The 25,378-nt window shown below is 46.1% G+C and overlaps 1 protein-coding gene across 2 annotated transcripts in view; it reads left to right on the plus strand.

The window, feature by feature from the left end:
* Positions 1–1,409: 1,409 nt before the first annotated feature.
* Positions 1,410–25,378, plus strand: part of LOC306803991 (USP6 N-terminal-like protein) — a 73,903-nt gene continuing 49,934 nt past the window's right edge. The window contains exons 1-2 of one of the 2 annotated variants that reach the window (XM_079310019.1): positions 1,410–1,572; positions 13,361–13,442. The gene's annotated coding sequence lies outside the window, so the exon portion shown is untranslated. Of the gene's footprint in view, positions 1,573–13,360; positions 13,443–18,883; positions 19,170–25,378 lie in introns of those variants that run through there. The other variant, XM_079310022.1, reaches the window with a different exon arrangement.

Here is a 25,378-nt window from a genome sequence, read left to right on the forward strand (position 1 = left end):
CAGGGCTAAAGAACTCCAGTTCTCTCAGCTGCTCCCCATAAGGCTTGTACCATAAAAAACCCACTGCATCCTCTCTTTAATCCAGGTCTTCCTTCGACTATCAGAATTAATTTGCTGCATAGAGATATTGAGATATTTTGCAGTCTCCTCAGGTATGGGCTGGGGCCTGTGAGCAGTTTGAAAGCAGAATTTTATTCTTTGTCATTGAAATTTGCCAGAAAGGTCATTTCCTAGTGCATGTAACAGGAAAATGCTAAGAATTATTTTTATCCATTAATTCCCTGTTTAGTTTGTGGCAGGGATGGAAATGCCAGCTGAGTGTAATCCTGTGAGGTTGTTTTTTTTCCATGGTACACCATCAGTTTTTAAAAACTGCTTATATTTATTTTTAAAGCTCTTGGTTATTTTTTGTGGCTTTTTGCAGTAGAATAGGACCAGAATGTGAAGCACTTGCTTGCACTTTGCACCTGAATAAATTCTGAGAGCAAAGTCTTGACTTTTTTTTTAAATAAATGGCACCTACATGAATGACTCCTTGAGGTGTTTTGATTATTTATTAAATTTACAGAAGGCAAACAAGTGTTTTGGATCTACCAGAGGCCTCCAGGTGAAGGGATCTCTAAATACTTTCCTGCTCTTGGGTGGGATGAGAAAGGGAGAGCTGTGGCCGGAGCTGTGTGGAAAGAACTGGATGCAGTGGATGCTGCTCACTGCTGTGGCCTTGTCCAGTGTTCAATATGGGAACAAAAGTCCCTCTTGCAGTGGCAGGAATGCACAGACAGTGTTCTGCCTGCCTTAAGCACGGGATAGGCAAACGTGTCTGTGTCGCTGTACTGGGAGCAGCTGAGGTCGCTCGCTCTGCTGAGCCTGGAGGAGACCGAGGGGAGATCCCTGCAGCTGCAGCTTCCTTGTGAGGGGAAGGGGCAGGCGCTGATCTCTCTCTGGTGAGCAGTGACAGGACCCAAGGGAATGGCCTGGGGCTGACAGGGCAGGTTTAGGTCGGTTATTAGAAAAACGTTCTTCACCCAGAGGGTGGCTGGGCACTGGAACAGGCTCCCCAGGGAAGGGTCACAGCCTGACAGAGTTAAAGTGTTCGGACAGTGCACTCGAGCACGGTTGTGACTGTTGGGGCGTCCTGTGCTGGGCCGAGAGTTGGACTCGATGAGCCTGGTGGGTCCCTTCTAACTCGGCATGTTCTGTGGTGTTTCAGAATGCCAAAGAAGTAAATAAATATGTAGGAATTTTAAAACATTAAACCAGTAACGATCTGGTTTGCAACAGGGGCCGGCTGCAGGCTGACAGCAGCGAGCAGGAAAAGTAGCTGGAGAATGCGGGCATCGATCCCGCTACCTCTCGCATGCTAAGCGAGCGCTCTACCATTTGAGCTAATTCCCCGTGCCGTTGGGTGAGCTTTCCAGTGCTGTCATATTCACTTCTCGCGAGACGCTGTGCGGTACCGGCCGTTACACGTCCTTCTCGGGGCTCCCAGTGCGCCTGCGCGGCAGCGCGACGGCCGAGGCTCGGCGGCGGGCCGGGCTGGGCGCGCGCCGGGAGAGGAGGATGCGCCCCGCGGTGAGACCTGGAGCGGGGACGGGGCGGGAATGGGAATTGGAACGGGAATGGGAATGGGAATGGGGCGGGAATGGGAATGAGATGGAACGGGAACGGGAATGATGGGGGCTGCGAAGGGCTGTGTGCTTGGGGGGCAGGATGCATGCGGCTGTGTGTGTGTGGGGCGGCGGTGCGTGTGGCGGTCGGAGCAGGGGCTAGAGCACGGGCACAGGCTCTGCCACGGCCTGGGCTGCTCCTTGGAATCCCGCTGGGGCTGCATTGAGGTCAAAACAGAACGAAACAACCCAACAAAAAAACCCTTCACAAAATACCGAGCCCCTCCCCAGCTGATGAAGGGCGCGGAGCTGCCCGGATGAGCCCGGTTACCGTTCGGGGCGGCTTGGCCCGCCCGGAGCCCCTCACGGCCCGGGGGCACGGAGCCCGCAGCACCCCCTGCGCCCGCGGGGATCGGCGGCTCTCGGCCTGGCCGGGCAGCCCCCAGTACCTGCTGCCATCCGGACTGGGACATCCGGGATGGCTCCCTGCGCCTGGCTTGGCAGCTGGGATGCCCAAGCGCCTGGAGGAACAAGCCTGCTGCGGGCAGTTGGTTTTCTCCGCCTTGCCTTGCAATGTCTCCTCTGAAAACAACAACCACAGAAGTGAAATCTGGCACCGTGCTGAATCGCGAGGTCTTTTTCTTCAAGAAATGGTTCCGTTTGCTCTTGTGCTCCAGCTGGAGTAGAGTTAAAGGCAACAATTTCCCTGCTGGACAAGGAAGGCGATGCTGGCTCTGGAGCAGGGAACTTCAGGTGCCTGTCGAGATGGCAGATGGGGGCATGTGCTGGAGTCTTGTGGGGAGCTGCGTTGACCAGATGGGATTTTAGTGCCTGTTTTGGATGAGGGAAAAGGGGATGCCATCAATGAAGGGGTGCGTAGCAAAGCAGATGAGAACATCGGGTCATTTCTCTGTGAGCACTATGTTGAAGAAGATGAAAGTATTAGTGGGCTAGTCTTTAATTAGAGTTGTGTTCAGCAGTTGTGATATCCAGGACTCAGTTAAAAACCTGTCATTCTGGTAAATATCTTGCCTTGTGCTCAGTCACTTCCCCTCTGATGTTCTTGAGTGAGACAACACAAAACCCAAAATGTGTTGATGGCCACTGCAAAAAACTTTCTGAACCAAGGCGATTACAAAATAACCTTGTTGTATAACCTCGGTGGTGGCTGCTTAACACCTAGCTGTGGGGAGAGCAGCAGAGTCCTGGGCTGAGCTGGCCAGGCTGCAGGCAGTGATCCAAGTCACTGCAATTCACTGAGCCAGCAGGGAATCTGGTGAGAGTGATGGAACCTGCTGTGGCTTTTGCTCCACCGAGTTCCTGGGTGCTTTACACTTTGCTTGCCTGCAGTACTTTTCTACTTCTACCTTGGCTGTGTTCAAGCCATCGTTTTGTTGAATTCAAAACCATTCTCTGCTCAATTTTACACCCTTCTTGAGAGATTTGCTTGTGATAGTTCTGCCTGTGATATACAAGTTACTTTTTTTGGATGCATTTGCTGAGCTATCCTCCTCCAGACTATGAATTTCTGATTAAATACTCTATATCAACAGCATTGCAAATGAAATAGGTGCAAAACATTACTTATTTATTTTACTTGACAGGTTTTGGGCTCTGTGAGTGGGGTTTGCTTCTTGCAGAGTTTCTTAATAGGTTCTCTGATTAAATTTTATTGCAATACTTGGAATTTTAAATTTACTCCTCTTTTGTTCTTTTTGATGTATTTCATCTTACTTTAAAGGGCCTGTGAAGCATGACCTCAGAGCTCTTCAGAAGCTCTCCTGTCTCATTTATCGTTTTCATGGTTGTGAGCTTGAGCTTCCTTCTATGTGTTTTTCTTTCTCTTCTTTTTTTTTTCTTTTTTTTTTTTTTTTTTGTCAGAGAGAAGATTGGCCAACAAACATGTTCTGAAAGACATGTTTATCTTTAAGAAAAAGCCTAACAGCCACCAAACAAGCAGGCAGCCGCACCCATCCAGCAGTAAGATTTCTTATCTTGGAGTTTGACTCATAATTTTGATGGCTCCTTACCCTTTTTTGGTTTTTTAAAAAGAAAGTAGTTTTTGTAGCTATTCCCCTGGGTGCCACCCTGCAGAGCATTGTACTTGTGTAATTGTTTTTTTTCTCCTGTCTCTTTTATATTACCTTGAGCTGCAGAACCCCACAGTCTTACCCCAGGCTTCTCTTTTTTTTTTTTTTCTTTCATTTTTTTCTTTTTTTCTGTATGGAGAAAGCAAGGAGATGCTCAAGAGTCTCTTCCTGCTGAGGAATCTCACCTTAAATTCACGGGACAGCATTTTACCAGTGTGGCTTTGCTAAGTATCAAGCTGACTCTGTGGAGCTGGAAAATGTGTTTCAGGCTGTGTTTTGCATAGGTGCTGTCAGATGTGAGGTCTCACCGCCTGGGTGTTATGTGTGTTTTTCCTGTCACGGGGCAGTCTGCCTCTGAATCGTGTTGCTGGGAGCTCCTGGCAGAGCACATGCAGGGGCAGGGGGAAGAGAAGCCTGTCTTCAGCCTTGCTTTGTCAACCTCAGCCACAGCCCTCCCTCATTTGTGCCTTGTTTGGTTTAATAACAGGGTTGTACAGCAGCTTTTCTCACAGCAAAACCGCTTTTCTTCTTTTCTTTAGAATTAAAATTGCACCAAGGAATCTGTGTTAAGGTGGATTTTGAAACTCAAAGCTTGTCAGTCCTTCACAATCAGTGCTGGAGTAATTCCTGTGCGTTCCTCTCCTTCATTTTAATTGCAGGGGAGAGTAATTCAGCTCCCACAGCTCAAGCCGTTGGAAGGACATGTCTGTGCTCTGCAAATAAACTTTGTGCTTGCTTTCCCTTTTCTATCTTCCACTTGTCATGGCAGAGCTGTGTTCCTGAACAGTGGTAGGCAAATATTGTTCAGGTTTTGGTGGATCTCTGTTTTCTCCTTGTGCTCCATCCACGCTGAATTTAATGAAGTTGCCTTGCAGGTGACTGGGAATGTACTAAAGAAACCTACAGCTGCTCTGTGTAAAGAACAGCCCCGACAGATGCTGAAGTTGCAGAGCTATCAGTGCAGCTTTTTGGAATGGTTGCTTGCTGCAGCCCCTTCAGCTTTCAGCAACCTGGGATATCCCCATTGTCCATTTCACTGGGTAGTGCAGGGGTTCTTTAAGGGGCTGGTTCATGCCACTCTGCAGATTGCTCAGCATGGCACTGCAAGAGCTGCTGTGTGGTGAAAGGCAGATTTCTAGAATGTGCAAGATACTCCTGAGTGCTGAAGGTAGCAATTTCAGCTGGTTTGGTACCATACACCTCCCTGATGGAAGTAGCAGTGGGTATTTCTGAAGCAAGTATTCAGACTGGAGTGCTTGCTTGGATTTTCAAGGTGGCTGGTGCTCTCCCTAGCTGTGGGTTTGCTGAAGGTATTTGTACCCTCAGCTTAAGGTATCTGTAGAGGGGCCGGTGAATATTGTTCCCCCTAAGTGTCTGCTTGAGTGCCAGCCACGCTTGCCGGCTCCGCGTCCTGCCGGGTTGCTGCTGCGCGTGCCATCCCCCTCTGCACTGCAGAAGAGCTAAATCGGGGTTGGGAGAAAGCTGGCAAGAAGCCTGGATGTTCCTAGAAAGATATTGATTGCTCTGGACAGTTCGGGGTTGTTCCTTTTGTTTCCCGGGCTCTCGTCACGGGGTCGGGCTCGTTCGGGCGGCGGCTCGCTGGAGGATGGAGGAACAGTGCCGGCTTTGCGGGCTGAGGCTGGAGTGGAGCCATCCCAGCCCGCCTCTCTCAAGTGTTAAGTCTGAAGCAGCCTGCCTGGTAATTCCATTAATGAGAGCCTAGTGCCAGAGAGATAAATGTAATTCCACGGTAAAGCTAACGCTCGGGCTCAAACAGAGAGGATTTGCTGGTTCTCCTGGGTGCACTGCTCTGAGTAATATACTCCAGTATTACCCACAGATGATGTTTAAAGTCTGCATGTCACTGCAAAGACTGGGCAGTGATGAAAAAATCTGTTGTTAAATCTTCATGTGAGGAAATCCTTAGCTCCAGAGCTAAGCTGTCTCTTTGCATGGAGTTTTAGAGGGAATAAAAGTTTCCTGCTTAACTCCTGACATGCAGGATGGCACCATGCTAAGCAGCCAGCTGATCCAGGAGACAGCTTGCATGGGCTATGGCCAGAGTGAGCTCTCTGTGTATGATCAATGCAGAACAGAAATTACATACCCTGTGTATGTCACACCACAAAGCTTGCAAGAACCTCAGAGCCAGCCACCACAATTGCAAGTAGCACAAGCTTTTCTACATTTTTGGCGATGAGGTCTATGCTTGAATTCAGATCTTATGGTCCTGGCTAGCTGTTTGCTCAGTTTGGTTTTTTTTTTGAAATATTTTTTTTCTGATTTCTCACTTTTCTTAGTTTGATTTGCAGTTGTATAATACTATTGTGGCACCATCACCAGGTCTTGTGTTGAAAAGGAATGGTTAATTGGGATATTTTTAGCTCTCCTGGTGGCTTGGATCCTGGAAATCAAACACAGGAGCCAGCACCATTCAGGTTTCTGCAGAAGAGCTTCCCGTGCCACGAGCAGCAGCTGGGCAGTTGTGTCAGGGAGGGTGGGAGCTCACAGTGCCAGTGAGATCCAGTGCTGTGGTACCTCAAAGTTCAAGCAAACAAATCACTTGCCTCATCTTTTGGAGCTCAGTGAAGGATTTTTCTTGTCATCAGTCCAAGGTGGGGGAGAAAAAGTTCATGAAGAAGAAGCAGGGGCTGGGGGTGCTCAGCCCTTTGTGTGTCCCTATCACTCCAGCTTTGCCTAAGTGCCCATCAGTATACATCCGATCTCCTTAGTTAGGATGCGGGTCCCTGCTGGCATCCTGACAGCAGGACTAAAGCTAAAGGTGGCTTGCTCAAAATGCTGGTTTGTTGGTGGATTCAGCAGCTTGCCAGTGCCTCCAGCTGTAAGAGGTGTGGGGGAGAGTGGCTCATTGAGCAAAGTGAGGTGGGTGCTTTGCTGGTGACCTAGCAGCAGCTGGGACAGCCAGCCTGGGTCTGCAGCCTGCTCCTGCATCTCTTATTCTCTTTGCAGCAGCTGTGCAGACATGCCTGACTTCTTCATGCATATGCTGTGGGCCAATTCACTCACCAGAAATCAGGATCAAAAGCAGATTGTCTTGAGTTTTTAAATCCTCTCTCCTCTTGCCTTCAGTTTTGTTTGTTAATCAGTGAGGGTCCTGCATGTGAGAGCCACATATGCCACTCACCACCACGGTGGCAGGATGTTGGGATAATACAGTATCAAGTCAGAGCTAATGCAGTTGCTTTTTAAAAAAAATTCTCCTGTTTGCATCATAGCTGACTACAGAAGACGTTTTAGCTTAGTAGTGTGGTTTTCTCACCCCAAGTTAAAATTTTTGAGTGTTTCTTTTCCTTCTTTTAAAGCTCTGACATCTGATTTGGGCATGAGTGGAGCAAGGTTGCACTGATAGTGAGTCTTGTCAAAGTTTTCTATATAGAATAGATGCAAGAACAGTTAGGAAAATGATCTGTATATTTAGAAATTAAGTTTATTGAAAAGCTGTGGTGCCTTGTTCTGATCATGATTGATATAAGGTTGGTGGGGGGTGTTATGATGAAGGATGTAATGTGTTCATTCCTCCGGTGGTAACAAAGTGGGTCAGAAATGTTACCTGTGCTGCTTATGATGCTAACCAGATAAAATTACTGAAATTAGTTCAAAGCCTCACTATTTGCTGTGTTGGACTTGCTGTGTAAGTTTCACTGGGAAACCTCTGTCTGACCTGCAAAGCATTTATTTGTTTGATGGCTCTTGTGGCTGAGGTGCACAGTTAAGCTACCTTGATGCTGCTACAGTCTAAGTGACTTGATACTGAATTTTTTCTTTACCAATGTATTTTTGAGCCACAGCTGCATTTCTATCAGGTTTGCTGCAGAGCTGACCAGGCTGAGGGTAGCTGTGAGGGACAGATATCCACCACTTGGCTCCCGTGGATAAATGGCTGGTAGGGCCATCACTTGACCTCCCAGAGATGCTCTAAATGTCTGGAGGCTAAGCAAAGCCTGGTACATTGTTCTTCTGCCTGCCTTGAGCTCACAGTGTAAATCCCACAGCAGGCTTGGCAGGGGTGACCTGATGGCTGTTGTTTGATCTCTCTGTATGTTGTAGAAATCTGGCTGGAGTTTGCTCAGGGTCTCCCATGCTGTCAGAGAAAGATGCCATGAGGTGCAGCAGGTGGAACTTGAATTAGGACTGAGAAGGGGCATATGTAGCATATAGCTGAGAAAACCAACAAGATCTTAACTGCTGAAGGGGTTGAACTTGTTTCCAGTTATGTGTTTAAAATGTGATTAGTCACCTCCTAAAGTAGGGTGCTGTAATCCTGCTTCTGTGGAAAAAATTGCACCATACATGTGTCAATACAAGGGGTGGACTCAGCTCAGCAAGTGTGTGTGTGCTTTCAGCCTTGGTCTATAAATCTCTTCAGCTGTACTGGCCCTCTACAGACATGTGAACTCAGAGAGTCTTCTTTCCTGCAGTGTTGCCCTTGCCATGCTTTTAACATCCGAAGGTCTGGATGGAAATCATTGTCATCTTCCCCTCTTACGTTCCAGCACTCAGTCTGATGGCAGGCAGAGATTCCATGGCAGCCAGAGCTTTTCCCTCCAGCAGATGAAGTGAGCAGGAGGGAGAAGGGACAGGGGGTACCTCTGCCCCTCTATTGGCAGGGGGCTCTCAGCCTCCTGTGTGTCCAAGGAAACAGTTTTTCAAGATTGTTGTCTGGATTTTGCAGGGATCTCTTCCCTTACTGCTTTCCTGCCTTGGGCATGGATGCCAGCTGGTATCTCCACTGACCTCATCCTCTGGCATATCCAAGAAGATCAGTACTTGGGAGATTGCACATCACCTACAGCAGGGTGCTGGATCTGGCATGGCGACAGAGGCTGGGCAGGAGGGGTATTTGCCCCTGGGAAATGCATCCCTGGTCTTTAGTTTGTGCCTCAATGTTTCTACTCCGTGTTCTCTGACTGCTGGAAGTGGCAGACTGAAATGAAAAGATTGAGTTTGCCACTATCCTGCCGGAGCTCAGGGAGAATGAATTTAGCTGTTCTAGTTTGATTTCAAGAATTGCATTAAGATGAGCAAAGAGGCTGTGCACCAGAGGCTGCTTCCGCTGCAGGCATCTGCTTGCAAAACTGTTACAGAGCGATTCCTGCTGGTGCTGCAAAGCTGCTGGGGAAAGCAAAGCTGTGGCATGGGCCAGGAGACCTCTCTGGAGGTGCATCTGAAGGGTTTTGGCTCACTTGGTTGCTTTGGCAGCTCATCTGTACTTAGAAACAGGTGTGGGCATTTCTTCCATCTGTTACCAGTGGTCACTGGTGTTTTGGTGAGTGCAATGAGCTGCTTTTCCCTGCAAGCTGAGGAGCTGTGCACTGCCCCACGTCCCTGCTGCTAGGAGGTGGCATGCAAGCAACTGGAAAGTCTCCAGCATGAATGTTGGATGTGTGACATGATGGCTCTAGTGTCCTGCCTCACATGAGCTCTGTGGTTACACCAAGCTGCTGCTGACTTCTGAAGCTCTTCTCGGTAAAAATTGACCTGAATTGATCGGCTGTGGTTTTGTTTTTTTTTTTAAACTAAGATGCATTTCTGCAGAGGTGAAAGCTTCAACTTTATTACAAAGTCTATGATTTTCTTAAGAATGCTTTGGGATATTTTGGGGGTGTGCATGTGGTCTGCATGGTAATAGTTATCAGAAAAACTGGAAATGGGTCAGTTGGAGATGTGTAGCTGGTTAATTGATTTTAATGCCATGGAAACTCAATTTGACTAACTCGGTGCTGTTTCTGGTGGGGAAAAAAAAAAAGAGTTGTGTTAAGTGGAGGGGCAGCTGTGGGTATTTCTGTGAAAGGTGTGTAAAGTAAGCTTGAATGTGAGTTTTTGAAGTGTGCTTGTCTGTTCCTGTTGAGAGTTGATGGTTTCAGTGGGAGCACGAAGCAACCATCGAAGGCAAGGCTTGCTTGGGGGCCCTGGGGCAGAAGCCTGTGTGACTAATGTTGTGTAACTCAGTAAAACAAGGCAGGATTAGCTCTGCCTCCTTCCCCTCTGTAAGGAGCTAGTGGTTGGGAGCTCTGTCAGACTGCTCCTGGGATACTTGGAAGGGACCTCTGGTCAAGCTGAATTGTCTCCCTCTGCTCACTGCAGCTTTGTGGCATGTACTCTTTGTGTGGGGACTGTGCCTCTTGCTGGTTTCGGAGGTGAGGTGACTGGCTGGCGTGTGAAGACTTGTGCTGGCAGCTGCTCTGAGCTGCACCTGTGTCTGCTGCACCCCCTCCATCCACACCTGTGCCAGAGAAGAAGCAGGGTGGGCGTGAAGGGGGCTCAGGCTTCCCAGTGCTGATGACAAGTCAGCCTGTGGGGACCAAGCAGGGCTGTCTTGTGCTCCTCCCTCACACTCCTGGTGCTGTTGAAGTTGGTCACGTGTTGGAATGAAAGTCTGGCGTAGAGTTTGAGCCTGTGCTTCTACTTTTCCAATTATTTTCCAGGGTTTCCCTGCAAGGAATTGGAAAATCCCCTCTATGGGCTGCCGTGACAGCCTCAGAAATATCCAGATGGATTTGAACTTTGGTGCTGCAAAGGGCTTTGCGTATTTATTTTCAGCTTCCTGCTGTCTGCTTTGCTTAAGAGCTTTTGCTAGATCCTTTGCATATGCTTGTTCTTGCTCCTCTGCTCCTGGAAACCATTTGAGAATGCCCTTCAGCTATGACAAAACAATCCCCCCCTCCTCCAAAAAGAAAAAAAGAAAATCCCCAATCCTCTTGGAGGAATTAGTAATTTTGTTTTACCGCTGTGCCTTGGTAAGCTGCAAGGCTTGCATAGCTGTGGTGTGTTGCTGTTTGGGTGCATCAGCCTAGTTTGGAGAGAGAGCAAATCACCAGGCTGTTTTGGATGGGTCTTTACAAAAGTGAGTGACTGAGCACGTTCAGGAGTGAATGGATCTGTTAAACTGATTTTACATGACTTACCCCTGTGCAAAGGCAAATATATGATGGGTTGAAGCCTCATCTAGGTTTCCACATGTACCACTCTGCCATCTTTCTGAGGTCATGCTTCTCATCAGCGTTAGCTGATCTCAGGCTGTTCTCCTGCCAGAAATTCTTCCCCTTTATTTTCTTATTTCTGGGATGGTTTCCAGCTGGATCAAGCAAATGATGGTCGCTACCTCTAGTGTAGAGATAACTAGGATATGTAGAAGTAGGGGGAGGGAAAAGGCAGGACTGTCTGTTGTGGCAGCAGAGGGTAGTTTTGGATCAGTTGAGCTGATGAGCCTGTGGGAGTGGGCATGGCTTGCTGAAGAGCAGCTGTGTAGCCCCTGGTAGAACATATCCTGTTCTACTCCAGTTTCCTTCCATGTAAAAGGGTGGTAAGGATTGCCATTATTGCATTAATATTTCTGCGAGGCTACAGTGTTAGAAGAGTCCTTTGTGGGGCACTGCTAACTGATGGCTTCGTGTACATACTGCCAGAGTTTGGCTTCCCAGTTAACCCAGTTGTATTCCCTCTGAGAGGACTTTGAACACAGCTTTTAAATAAAGCTTCCTGCTGAATGTATCAAGGAGTGTATCAGATTGATTATAAGGAAGAATTTTTCTGTGATAGGGTGATGAGGCACTGCAATAGGTTGACCCCAGTAGTTGTGGATGCCCCTTCTTTGTAGTCATCCAGTATCACTCAGTCCTCTGCTGCCTTGCTTTGTAAAAAACTGGTGAATCTTTGTTTGCTGTATTAGATGAAACAGAAGGTTATCGTGTTTCTGCAGCACTACTTCAATCTGCAATAAGAAAGGAGTCATCTCGGCCAAGGACAGAGAGGGTCTGCTGAGGTGGTGGAACTGAGAAATATGTTTTTGATGAACAGGTTGAAGCTGCAGGAAGTGGCAGAGGAGCTTAGCTGTCATGAGTGTGTTATCCATGCTCTGCATTGCCTGGAGCCTGATTGTGTCTTGGGGAAGAGTAGCCCTGGGCACTGTGAGAAGGAAGTTTGGGAGCTAAGGTGGGGGCTGAGCAGTTTGATTCCATGGCACTCTGCTGTGTTTCCAGTATATTTGTCTGCTGTGGGACAAAATGCTTTGTCTGAGAGCTGCAGTTGCTTTGGGAAGGCAAGCCAGGCCACCTTCATATGGCTTTGATTAAATCTAGCAGCACTTAAGAAAGCTGCAGGCATCACTTTTTGCCTTGCTTGGCAGTACTGGGAAGCGAGGACTTAGGATTTTGCCAGTGATGTTTCTGCAGCGTTGTCTAGGAGTAGGAGTTGCGTTGAGAAAGTTGTTAAATGGAAAAGGAACTGGAGGAGGAAGAGAGAAAAGATTGGCTGTATGGCAGCCATGTTGATACTCCCTGTGTGCTGAGCCCTGGGGCAGGCATGGGTCACTACCAGTGCACATGAAGTCCTACAAAGCTAAAGCAGCCCCCCCTTCACATTTAAGCCATGTGAATTTAAGGTATGAATTTCCTTGCTTTCCATACCTTATACATAAACTACCACTGACCACTACTACTTGGCCAAGTTGGATTTGTCCTGTTATTTCTGTCCTTGTAGAGCTGCTGAATGGTGTTCATTTACTGGCTTCAAAAGAACAACAGAAGATCCTCCTGGAGGTACATAACAGGAGTAAATAAGTCGTGTGTTTCAGTTAATGTAGAGCAACAGGGTGATGGAAAATTTGTTTTTTGGTTGGCTTGATTGAGACTGGAGTCCAAGGTCTGTGCTGTGGTCTTGTGGCCTTCAGCATTGTTTTCATCCTTAGAAATGCCTTTAGCCCTTCCATAATGGGAAAGGAGAAAGGGGAAAATGAGTGAGGAAGAACCATGGACGGATTAGACTTTTTCTCAGTTCTTTAAATACCAGCTGGCAATGACAGGTGTATGAATCACCTGCAGAGACTGGGGAAAGCAAGCAAGTCTCTCTTTCTCAGTCCAAGGTAAACTGATGTGCTGCATGAATTTTCTCACAGTACATAATGAGGTCCAGTTGGCAGGAAGTACATGAGACATTGTCTGACTGATTCTGTACCTTCCTCTTGCTGGTTTGGTATTTTGACTAGAGAAATCTTGTCACTGTTTCCTTACCTCCCTCAGCCTCCAGATCCTCTCTGTGTTACAGTGTGCCTAAGGATGGTCATTCATCCACCGTGTTCCTTGCTATCCCCAAACAATTGCATGAACAAGATGGGAAAAGTAAAATTACATTAGATGTGGTGACCTTTGCTTCAGTTATATCATCAGAAAAACTCCTTGTGATTGCTTAGAGTTGTTTCCAGTAAAACATTTCTGCTGTCTTTTCTTTGGCATTCAGCAGGCACATCAAATGCCCGAAGTGAGGTGTTTTTGCAGCCGGCAGAGGTGACTTCTGTCACAGCTCTTGCTCAGTGCTGGTTAAATATCTTCTATGTGAGTAAGGTACCAAAGCACATAGATGCTATCTTCAGTGCACTGGCTCTTAAGGAGGCTTTACTGGATGAATGGCGTTGGTTTGGGACTCATCATCTTGCCTTTTACTTTGGTTTCCTTCTGTGATTTTGGAGAAGTTCCCTGCCAGCTTCATGCCACATGCCTCTGCTATGATGCCAGAGCTAAACAGGAGTGTGTTCAGGGCAGGGATCTAACACCCTCCTGATTCTCGCGAGATTGCTTTGGTATCCTTCCTTTTCACCAGCCAGCTCTCATTAATGTCACTAATTACAATTCTCTCTAATGCTTACAGGATTTGCCAGTTCCTGTGTGCCAATGGGAATCTTGTTCTGGCTCCTGGTCAATGCTATAGGAGAAGCTGATGCTTTGAACAGGTATGTTTGTTGTGTTCCTGGTGAGGGGAGGAGGAGCTGCATGAGGCCAGGGATGAAATGTGAGCAGGGTTTTCCTGATGGGTGTGGAATGGATCCTGTGGTGCAGACTGCTCTGCAGTGAATTGTAATTTTTTTTTTCATCCAGAGGTTTTGGGAAAACACCCAGGCGGGAGATTAGGTTTGCATTTAGCCGTGCTGCAGCCCTCAGAGGAGAGGGCTGGAAACAGCACTGCTGCAGAGCAGCTCCTGGGAGGCCATGCTCCCTGCTAACACAGGCACTGCCTTTTCCTTCCCGGAGCAGCAGCTGGGGAATCCCGGCTGAGCTGGCGCTGCGCAGGCGGCTGCTGGGCCCTCCTGCTCAGCTGGCCTTTGCAGCTCCCCCCTGGCGAGCATCCGCCTGTGTCCCCAGCAGGGTGGGAGGGAGCTGGGTGTGTGTTGGTATCCAACCATGAACAAATCTGCTGTTGTTTTCTTAATGTATGGCAAGAACGGCCTGTAGCAGCTTATTCCTCCCTGGATAATCACTGCTCTGCTCTGCCACTGATTGCTCTCAGGAGCAGAGGAGTAGTGCCTCCCCTGTGCTGCCCTGTGCATCCTTCTGCCTGAGTTATGTGGTTTGTTATTGCTTTAAGGCATCAGTGCTCAAATGAAAAATCTAATCTGCGCTCTTTGCAACTGTTTGACATTCTAAGTGCATTGCCTAAGTAGGTTGAAGTCCCTGAGATGCCAAACATGCTTTCAGTGATGCCCTTTGCTATGCCACCAGCAGGTTGGCTTTGCACCTCGCTTTCAATTTCTGGATTACTTTGAGGAGGCGAAAATAAAGGGCTGGATTGCGGTATTATCTGTATTACCTGGAATTCTGTTCCAAACTGATCAGAAGTGTGTGCAACTGGAATTGGAGTGGAATATTTTGCCATCTGTGATTGCTCGGGGGAGGTCTGAAAAGTGGGTGGATCCTGCTGTGGGAGTATTAATGGACAAGGAGGGTTGGCCTGGCACACTGAGCTCGAACCTTCAGCTTGCCCTAGGAGCAAAAGAAGCTCTTCCTGCAAACATCCATCCCTCATGGATCTCATCAAAATGGCATTGCCTTGCATTTGGCTTGCCTGAATGGCCTATTTGGTTGTATGAGGATATAACCATAACTTTCTGCATAAAGCTTTCTTGATCCCTAAAAAAGTGAAATGGATTCATTATGGAAAGAGATCTTTCTTGAAAACCTGGTTCATCCGGGACTGTCTGGGTGGTGCTGCAGATGTGCTGGAGGAGTAGGAGTCAGGGTGGAGCTGTTTCCACCAAATTCTCCTTGTATTTTCTGGGGTTTATCACAGCATGCAAGTAAATGTGCCCTCCACTTTGGAGTTGAAAGCAGAGCTGGTTAGTTGAGCACTGCCTGTGCTTCCCATGCCAGCCTTATCCTCAGGCTTTCCTTTTCTTCAATTAGTTTTCTGCTGTAAAAGGCCTTTTCTTAAAGGGAAAATCACAGTAAGAAGGGGAACAACAAAGGCAGGAGTGTCTCCATTTGCTAGCAAGCTGTTGCAGGTATGTCTGAGTTGGGGGAGCCAGCACTGAGTCAGTGTCCCAGACTCCTGGTGATTCAGGTGGCAAAATCCCAGGTCATTCCCTTCTCATGCCTGAATTGCAGTGAATTTCCTGTAACAAACTCTCACCTTCTGTAATGACTATGCAGGGAATGCCATCTTTTCCCTCCCATGTGGCTTATTACCAGCTTGGTTCACTGGGGATGCAGGCAAGTGGTGGTGGCACTTCCCTTCCTGCCACTACAGGTAGAAACCTGATTTAACTCAGCAGTCTCAACCTTACCTCTCTCCTTTCTCCCCCCACCCTTGTTTTTTTTTGTTAAGATGGGTAAGTCACAGGAGTTGCAGCTGTCTATTGAGCTTGAGGAGATTCTTATGCAAATCAGGAGGCTGTGTTCTCCTGGCAGATCTGCTTGCATGCATTATCCACTACTTCATTGTACTGGAAGGAGAGCTATTTTCTGAAACATGGTTTATTTTTAGTCAAGACTTTCCCTGTCTAACTGGCAAAAGTTCAGCATTTGCAGCAGGGTTTGCAGAAGAAGCAATTTTGCCAAATCCTCGGACTGGGGGAAAGGAGAGGAAATGTTATATTAGCTAGCAAAAAAGCTAAATGCTGACTTCAAAAACAGCTTAGGACACTGTTGTGAGAGCATAAGAGGTGGGTAATGCAAGCTGAGCACAGCCTTGTGTTGCTGCAGTGAATAACTCAGTCTGGGTTGCTCTTGCTTTTCCTTTTGACAGCTGCCACAGAGGTTAACCAGCAGTGGGTGGGAAGTGTCTCAGGGACAGGTAATCAATGAGCCAACCTTTTGGCCTGACCCTGAGCAGTGAATTAGCCAAGTTACCTTAACTGCAGCGTCCCTGGGAAAAGTTCTGTCCCTGCAGTGCATTGCACTGTCCTGTTGCACCCATGCCTGGGGCCACTGGAGGCTCACTGAGGGTTGAGCTTTTTGATGAAATGGAATGTATCATGCCCATGTTTGAGTACCCTTGTCAAATACCCTGAAATTAATAGGGTGGCACATGGGATCTCCTCGGGCAATGCTGCAGCTGTCTTCTTCCTCTCTTCCCCAGCTGCTGCTCCAGGGACAAACTGTCTTCACATGCCTCATTGCTCTCACCAACTGCTTCTAACCACTCTGGGTCTAACCACTCACATGAGCAGCAACTTTTCAGGGGTGCAGGGATATGTTCCTCTTGGTTTTGCATCTCCTCAGACATTTCCACCACTTGTTTTACAGAGTCATCTTTGTTACCACTAGCTGGTAGTGCTGCAAGCACCAGACATCTGAGAATAACACACCAGAGAGTGGATGACTGTTCAAAGCCTTTAGTACTTACTCCTCTTAAAAACTGAGAGTTGATCCCACATGTGGGCATGTAAATTATTTGTTTCCTGCTGCAGGTTGATTCCAGCAGATTGCTTTATCTTTTGTTTTTTTCTCCCTGCCCCCAAGAGACAATTGCATAGCAACTTTGTCATGGTTCCCTTAAGAAAACAAGGAAAATCTTTCAGTTCCAATTTTTTTCTGAATGTTTGGAAACCAGGAAAAAATGATGAATTTAGATGTATTCTGCATTTGGTCCAAGTAGGTATATGTTGCCTGCAGGTAACAAACATGCATCTTTGTGAAAGGATAGGGGATAAAACAAAATTTTAAGTGCTATTTCAGTCACTGGGGTAGGAACACTCATCAACTACCTAGAGCAGTAATCTTCCTGAAGGAATTAATATAATTTAACCTGATAAAAGAATTTATTCAGTGGAGAGAGCCTCTACCATTTCCTGCCAAGCTTCCTGAGAAGACTAGGAAAAAATAAGTGCCAAAATTACACTCTTCTCTCTGGGAGAGGGAGTTTATGTCTTCTTAAAGCCTGTTATTATCTTTCTGTTAAGAACCATCTGTATTAGCTGGCAGATCAGGATTGTTTTAGCTATTCAGTTTTCCATAGTTCCCTGGGGACTTCCCATTTGCAAATGCCCTGTCTGTATGGGATGCAGATGATCTCGTGTGCCCCAGCATTGATGCAGCAGTCGCCCTATGCTTGCAATACACCTAGTGGCTGTGGATGTAGAATAGGTTTGAAGCTTTTCCTTAGGGATAGTTTGTGGGTGGTTGGGTGTTGTGGTTTTTCCTTACATTGCTAATTATATCAGGGAAATTCCTGTCTTATTAATGCTTTCTCCCCAAAAGCAGTTCTCTTCCTCTCTGTCTCTTGCCCTCAGAGGCTGGAAGAACACTGATATGTTAGGAAAGCCAGTTTCTGCTTCAAATGGCCTTAAGCATGTCAGTATTCAGCTCAATTTCCTCTTACAGTGGCTTGCTACAAAATGAGCAGGAATCTCAGGGCATCCCTGGGTCAGCTTTTTTTCTGAGCTCAGGAGGATTTTGTTCCAGATGGGTGAGTTTATGGAGGAGATGTCCACCTCGAGTTTTGAGTACTCTGATAGGAAAATATTTTTTCTATCAGTGAATTTTTGCCAATATCTTTGAAATGTGCTTAAAGTATGTGGGCATATGTTGTAATCTGCTGGCAAAGACACTGAAAATCACTGTTGTGGGTTGACCCAAAGGTGCATGTAAACTGCTAATGTCTGAATCAATACCCTGTCACCAGTGGTGTAACAGGAGCTGCTCTGGAAGGAGTTGGGTGGAGGCTGAGCATCTAATTCAGCATTCCATCTGCTCTAGCTTGACCCTGTGCCTTGCAAATGTGCTAGGTTTTAAGCAGGCTGAGAGCTGAACTTGGCTGGCAGCCTCCAGTCCCAAGTACTGGGGCAAGTGAGGAGCTGCTATGTCTGTGGCTGAATGCTGGAACTCATGTCTGCATGGGAGGGTGCAGCAGTGGGAATTCCAGCAGTTTCTGGGTTGCCTGCAGCAAGGAACAGAGCTGACTTCAGATTGCCTTTTTTAAAACCTTTGTTTAGTGCAGGTGAGCAGTTCTGTGGGCATTCCATAGTTTCTGTTTACCCAGCCCTCCCAGCACAACTGTGCCAGTTCCCTTAGCTTGGTTTCACAAGCAGAGACCTCATGCAGCCCTCATGGAGGGTCAGCATTTGGTGACTGCCTGAATTGCTGCTTATCCCCAAAGGTGCTTCTGCTCTGCTTTGCTCTGTAATTACTTGCCATGCGTTGTGTCCTCCCCAGCAGCATTCAGTGGGGTTTTTAAACGGGAAAATAAGGAACAGTGGACAGATGGACATCTGGGAGGACTGCTGGTAGTGGCAGGGGGAGTGGTTTTAGCCCTGGTACTTGCATGCAGCATACTCTCCAGGCAGATCCCACTGTGATTCTTGATGAAGTTTCCCTTTTTTTGGCTGGCTCCCTGGAAAACCCTTTTCAGTCCAAGTTTTGTTTGGAAAGAGAAACGCCCACACAGATGGCTGCTCTTCAGTTGTCATTCATGTTGGGATTTTTTATGTTCCTTTTTGCATTACCCTCAGGTGAAATCCAGGCTTGCCAAAAAAACATATCCCAGATTTAGAAAGAAACTAAGCAGTAAAAATATTCTGCTTCTTCTCTCTAACCTGGGAATGCAGTGGGCTTTCTCATATTCTATCAGTTCACAAGGGATTGTGTTACTTTTTATTTCTGGCTGAGTTTCCATGTACTTCACTTGTTTGTTTTCCTCAGAGAAAAGGTGCAGCTTTCATTAAGGGTGGTTTTGGCTATGTTTTGCTCCTTCTTTGAGACTGTCTAAGTGGTTCCACTTTTTCCAGACAAGTGCCAATGCTCTGCTTTGGAGTCCTGCTGGTCTCATCTGATAAGGGTTGGGGTATTTTTTCCCCTAAGTAGCTCTCAGAATTGCTGGATTGATAAATAATAAGTGGTTTTAGGTCTTTGAAGTATTGTGGCAGAGGGGAAGGGGAGGAGAGCAAAACATGGTTTTGGTATGCTGGTGATTTATGAAACTGAAGTTACAGCCTCTAGTTTGGACCCCTTGCTGGGTTGCAGGATGCTGTGGCCAGTGCAGTCCATAAAGCCTGAGTGGTTTTGCATTGCTCGTGGCCTTTTAGCTGCAGAGAAGAAGCAGAGTTAAGTCACAGCTGGCCATTGTGCAGCTGTGTTGGACTCTAAGTGCCCTGGAGAGGATGCTGGAAGGTCCCGAGCCAGGGTGCAAGCAGATGAGGCTGAGAAAAAAAGGTGAAAATAGCAACCTGAAATGGCAGATGTTTCAGGTAGGTTTCTAGAATTGTGGCTTGTTGTCCATTTCCTACTTTATCTATCTAACCCTGCAAAATTCCTGTGGCAGGGCTGGTGGTAGGCTGGAAAGGTGCCAGTACAAGGAAGTGGCAAATGCTTCCTTTCAAGTGTGTTAACTCATTCCTGAAATATGCGTTTCGTCTTTAAAAAAAAATATTTCTAGGGTAGCTGGTTTTGGGCCCTCAGTGGTCGTGCTTTGAGTGGAAATGAGATTGTCAAAGGGTTCTCTAGGCTGGCAGGGCCAAGCACATGCATAGCCCTGGATGGTGCTGACATCAGCCCCACATGTTTCCAGACCTACATGTTGCATGGTAAGGAGCACACCAAGGAGAAGTGTAGACCCCCAGGGATTTAGCAGGGTGCATCTATATGAAAAAAGGCTTTTTTAAGGGATTGACAATCAATCCTCCACACTTCGTTTTTGCCCTGGCATGGAGCCAGCAGCCCATGTGTGGTGGATGGGCTTGTCCCACATCCAGGTGGAAGCTGTGGGAGCATTGGAGTGAGGAGGATCAGAGGGTAGAACCCTGCATGGTGTGAGTACCAGCAGCTGCCAAAACCCCTGTGCCAGTTTTCTACTAAATGCAGTCCTGGATTAAACTGAGCAAAAACCAGGTTTATGGGAGCCGGGATAAATGGCTCGACCATAGTGATTTTCTTTTTAGTCTTTATTTACTAGCATGCAATTGCTGCAATTCTTCTGTGTCACTTTTATCATTCTTGATTTCTGAAAGTATGTTTTGCTTTTTTTATTCTTTTCCTGAGGGTTTTGGCCAATGTTTTCTAACGCTATTGTGGTGGGTATTTCCCCTTCTCTCTCAGAAGCAGCTTTCATTTTGGAATGAATAGCTCAGCATTGTTCACATTGTATTCCACTTTTATGTGCTTTTTTCCCTTTTGACTTTGACAAAGGGGAAAGCAGTCTCCTAAATACTTCTGTAGTCTTTTGGGTCACTTTGCAGAAAATATTTCTTTCCTGTTATAGAAGGCCTCATATTCAAAGCTCCAGGCAGGAAAACTGTTTGCAGCATTCATAGCAACATAGGAGTTTTTGAAAGCATGGTTCTTGCATAGGCTTTGCTTGGTTTTGGCCAGTTGTAGTTAAGGTTGTTCTGAATTCACGTTTGAGCAGCACTGCATAACCTTGTCAGGGATAAATTTCATTGAAACATTTCTAGCGACCTAACCTCTTGCAGCCCATTTCTACAGAGCATCCCATGTGTTAAACCTGTTCAACTCTTCCAGACCAATGCCTATTTTCAAACTCTCCCAATTCCCTGCAGAAATAACAGGTTATTGATAGGATCTTTATGCATATGTGTTTACCAGGCTTGACATAGGTTTGCACCAAAGTGTCTCTCTACCTGCATTGCACTCAAAAGCTGAACCCTGTGGTCAGCATGATACATATCTGCAAACCTCCCTTGGTTTGTTCAGAGCATAATGATCTGGCTGTGCAAACACTTAAATTTGCTTCTCTAGTATAAAATTAGTTGCAATAAAGGATTAATCCACTCAGGTTCTTAAAGAACTAAATATTGTTTATTTGAGATGGGGGTTGATTGGCATTTTCGGGTTTTCCCCCTTCCATTGCAACAGTGGTGAACAGCTGTGGGTTACATCAGCCCAAGTGTATGGTACTAGTAGCATAGCAGTGATGTTTCCTAGGATGTGTCTGACTTCTTCCCCTCTCTTCTAATGATCATTGGTCTTGTTGAGTGGGCACAAGGTTTCCTGGCCTGTTGGGTCCTGGGAGTCTGCTGATCCAGCAGTGAGAGGGCTGTGGTGAGCCAGCTGCAGGGACAGGATGTGAGGCAGCAACCACAGCAAGTCACTGTGCTCTTCTCAGCTGCCACTCGTTACCATGGCCTTGCAGTGTTTGCAGTGTGTGATCTGATGCTCAGGAGATAGGTTTCCTGAGTGTAACTGTCTGAACATGCAATCCCAGTGCTTGTTGCAGCTGACCAGCCAGTTGGATATGCTGTGACAAACAGTGTGCTCCTTTGGCTGCAGTTTGGTTTAAGATAGCAGGGGAGAAAAAGAAGGTGGAGGGAGAGAATGGGGAACATGTAGAGATTAATAATCTCTTCTCAAGTCCTTGTTCTCTTTCATCCTTTGAATTAGTGGGTTTTTTTTTCCCCCCTAATGTAACAACAGAATTTTGTAATAAAATCCACATGGGAGAAACCAGTGGTGTGTTTCTAGTCAAAACAGCCTCCATGTCATCTGACTATTCAAATGGCCCTAGAGAAGTGTTTGGATCAAGAGACTAGAGGCTGAATGCATGTTGAATGAATTAGTTTCTCCCCTTTAATGATGTAAGGATGATGCTATTAGAAAAACCACAAAAGAAGAACATTTCTCAGAGCATCTCTTCCGAGTTCATGTGTATAAACTGCAAACTCAAGTCCTTTTAAGCTCAGTTAAAGCCGTTGGGGTTTTGTGCAAGATGCTTTTTCTCTGTTGGGTTTTGTGGTGGGACAGCAATATGTGCTTGCTGCTGGCAGTGGGTTGGTTTCAGAGCAGAGGAGCTTGTCCTCCTTTTTCAGCCCTTGTCCTCTTTTCAAGTCATGCCATGCTGTATCAGCCCCTGTGAGGAGATGGGTGATAGGTGTGCAGGGATATTTCCCTTCAAAACAATGTTGGAGTATGAAAAGAAAAAGATTTTCTTCAAAACTGTTTCCTTGTATTCACCTGGAGTAATACTCCAACCATGGTGATGACTTTTATTTCCATAGGAAAAGGTAGACTTTGTTTTATTCTTTAATTCAGTTTCACTTAATGTTGCTTGAAGCAGCTGTTTCTTTGACTGTTTTCAGATACCAGCCAAAAATACTGGTATTCAGCCATCAGAAGACTTTACGTCTAAATGAAGGGGTAATTTACTAAAGGAGTTAACTTTGGCACTACAGCATCCCTTAGGTAGGTGTAGTCATCATTACCTAAAAATGCCTGAGGTATAATAAGAACTGGATGATGCCCCTCCTTGAAAAATCTGGTTAGAATCAGAGGTCAATTTAAAAAATGTAATTTTCAGAAGGACTCATATTTGACATTTTGAGTATTGTTTCTGAGTGAAAATGCTGTTTCCTTCTCTTTCTGACACTAAAAGGGAGATCCCCTTCAGGCATCCAAGGCAAGAGACCAGAAGACATCTCCATGCTGCAGTAATTTCTCTGTTTTTGCCTGGTGCATTTAAATGCCTTCAGATAGGCTGGGCTGTATTTAAATTAGATTATTCTCTACCTTAACTACAAAGCTCTCTTGAATGTTTTTTACTGTTAGTTTGGAGAAAGAACACTTCTGTAAGTAGCCTGATGCCAAGGTTGTCGGTATGTTAATTGTGGGTAAAATGAAAAAGGGAAAAAAAAACTCTATATGGACTTTATGCTTGAGCTTTCTAGCCTTGGAGGTTTGGCAGGCATGTCATGAAAGAGACTCCTGCTTTCCTGATGGAAACCCTTTGAATTAAACTTTCTTGGAGTCAAGGGACTTTTAATGTCTGTGTATGTATGGAAAAGCCTGCAAGCATACTCATCTCGGCGTCTGTGGAAAATCCAGCTCTGTCTGCTTGTGCGTGTTTGTCCTGGGGATCTGCCCAAAAAGCTGTTTTTTCCATTGCTTGAGCAGAGTATCAAGCTTGGCACACTTTGTCATGCAAAGTGATACAGATAGGGTTGGCAGCTGGCACACTTTCTAAGGAGCCTGTTATTATAATCTTGCCATAACTCATTAATTATGCTGTTGAGGTAATGATAGTGGTATACTAGTCTAGCTAAAGCAACTCCTCTACAAACCAAGGTTCACTTTGGTTCTGTCCTTCCAGTTTGGCATGCTGCAAAGGTACAAGGCAGTTCTGTTGTGTACTTCCTCCCTCATGTATGTATTGATATCTGTGATAAAATAATCCCCTGCTGTTCTTAACCAGGTTGCAAAAGCTGCAAGGACAATGCGTGGGAAAACAGACTTGGTGTTAATAATTTAGCACCTAGATCATAGAATCAGAGTGGTTTGGTTTGGAAGAGACCTTAAAGATCATCTCATTCAACTCCTTTGCCATAAACAGGAACACCTTTTACTAGACCAGGTATAAGATGCCTAATGCTTTCATAATAGTTGCAATTGTACACATGAAAATATGATTTGTGTATTTATAAGAACACCCTGTTAAAGGTATATAGTGTGAATTTTTACCTATGTAAATCCTCACTTGTAGATGTAACTGTTCATATTTATAGCTAACTAAATATATCAAATAAAGGATTAGATATTGGACTGCACTTGAAAAGTCACAATGGTTGTGCTTACTGAGAATTCTATAGAGCTGTATTGGTCTGTAAATTGGGCAATCACATCCTTTTTTGTGGAAATGTGACTAACAAAGAAGTATTTAGATTACTTTCAGTTACATATTGTTTTCCTTTCAAATCTAGAATTTCAATTTATGAAAGTAGCAGGGGAACAGAGGCTTATTGGGTGTTCTTGAGAGGATTTTTGGGACACCCTTTGCAGCAAAGAGGCAAGGAGCTGTCTGCTTTCCCCATTTGCTGAGCTTGTCCCCTGGTGTGCTCTTGTATACAGAGCAGATGCTGGAGGGCACCAGCTCAGTGCAAGCTCTGCACTAAAAGGCTCTGCTGGTCTGAGGTAAGTGTAATTGCTTTGTCTCTTTCCTGGGGGCTGAGCTATTCACCTTCCCTGGAAATGAAGAGGAAAAAAATCCGCTGTATTAGCAGATCAAAAAAGAGCAATCTGCTGGCCTTCCTAATGCACAGGTCACACCATGCCTGGAGCTGGGCTTTTTGTTAAGTGCAGCTCAAATAAGAAAAGCAAGCAAACCTCCAAACAAAACAGAAACCAAAACTAACAAAGGAAGCATCTGCTATTCAGATTAACTGATATAGGTGAGGGAGGAAAAAACAAGTCATCAGAGACTTCCAAAGGCTTGCTGCTTTGGCCAGGAATCTGCAGCATGGAGATGGCAGGCACTTTATAGTGTGGTGGTGATACAGATGGTTCTATGGTGCTATCCTGGGCAAAAGCAGGCTGGGTGATGAGAAGATAATGTTGAGCTGGGATGCAGGAAGGCCAAGACTCTGGCCTTGCTTTGTGTAGAAGAGTTGAGATGTGCATCTCCAGGGCAGCTCTGGTTCTGTTCACTGTGTTTTTCATGGAATGAGAAGTATTGTGGGAAGGAAGGAAGGAAACTCTGTCCCAGCAATGGCCTCTATTTTCACTTCGCAGAGTAAAGCAGAATGTGGCACTGGTTTGTGGCAGTGCAGAGAAACTTGGTTTTCCACTCTGAATGAGCATCTCTCCATGGCAACAGGAGAGGAGCCCTGGTCCACAGGGCACTTCAGGCTGGGGTGGGTTGGTTCATTTGAAAGTTTGGCACAAGGCAGTGATGCTTAGTTTACTGTTTTTATTACCATAGCATTTTATTACCAGCAATACTGGGTTAAGAATACATACCTTCAAGTACATGAGCAGGAGGACTGTTCTGGTTACTCTCCTAGCTGCCAGAAGCCCAACTAGTTCTAGGTGAGAGAAGAAAGAAGAGAAAGGGTTGTTTTAGCTGGATGCCAAATACAAAGAGATGGTATAATGTGCCCACAGGCTGCATCGTCGGCACATAAACCTAGTGAACAGGAGAGAGGACAGACTGCTTGTATTGGCACTGCTGTCAGTTCTCATTTTCTCACAGCTGGGGGACCATGAATGCACAGACCCCATTGATGGGATGTCCTGGTTTTAACCTTCTCAGTTGAGGGATTTGTCATCCCCAAAGCATAACATGTTTCTGTGTGCACCTTTCCAGTAGCAAAGCATTTCACACCCTTTGCTGAGTGGTCCCTGCCAGCCCCAGAGCTGGTTAGTACAATATTGCTTTTCTGTACCTCTCTGTGGAGTAAGAGATGTCTGTCCCACAGTTTCTAATTGTGGTCATCACTCTCATTTTTACTGTCCACAATGTCCATGGAGCTCAGTTTTTTATTTAATCAGCAACTGGTAAGAGAATCCTCATGAAATTTTGATAACTTATCATTTTAGTTCCTTAAAATTCTTGGCTTCTTCCAGTCAGAAATGAGTAACTTGGTGTGAGTGTACTTCAGTGGTCTTAGTGTGCATGAACACTTGAAGCAGCTGCCTAGGATGGGAAGCACAAGAGGAGCACAAAGAATCAGAA

Source organism: Erithacus rubecula (assembly GCF_903797595.1).
Source record: "Erithacus rubecula genome assembly, chromosome: 6".
Lineage (NCBI taxonomy): Eukaryota > Metazoa > Chordata > Aves > Passeriformes > Muscicapidae > Erithacus > Erithacus rubecula.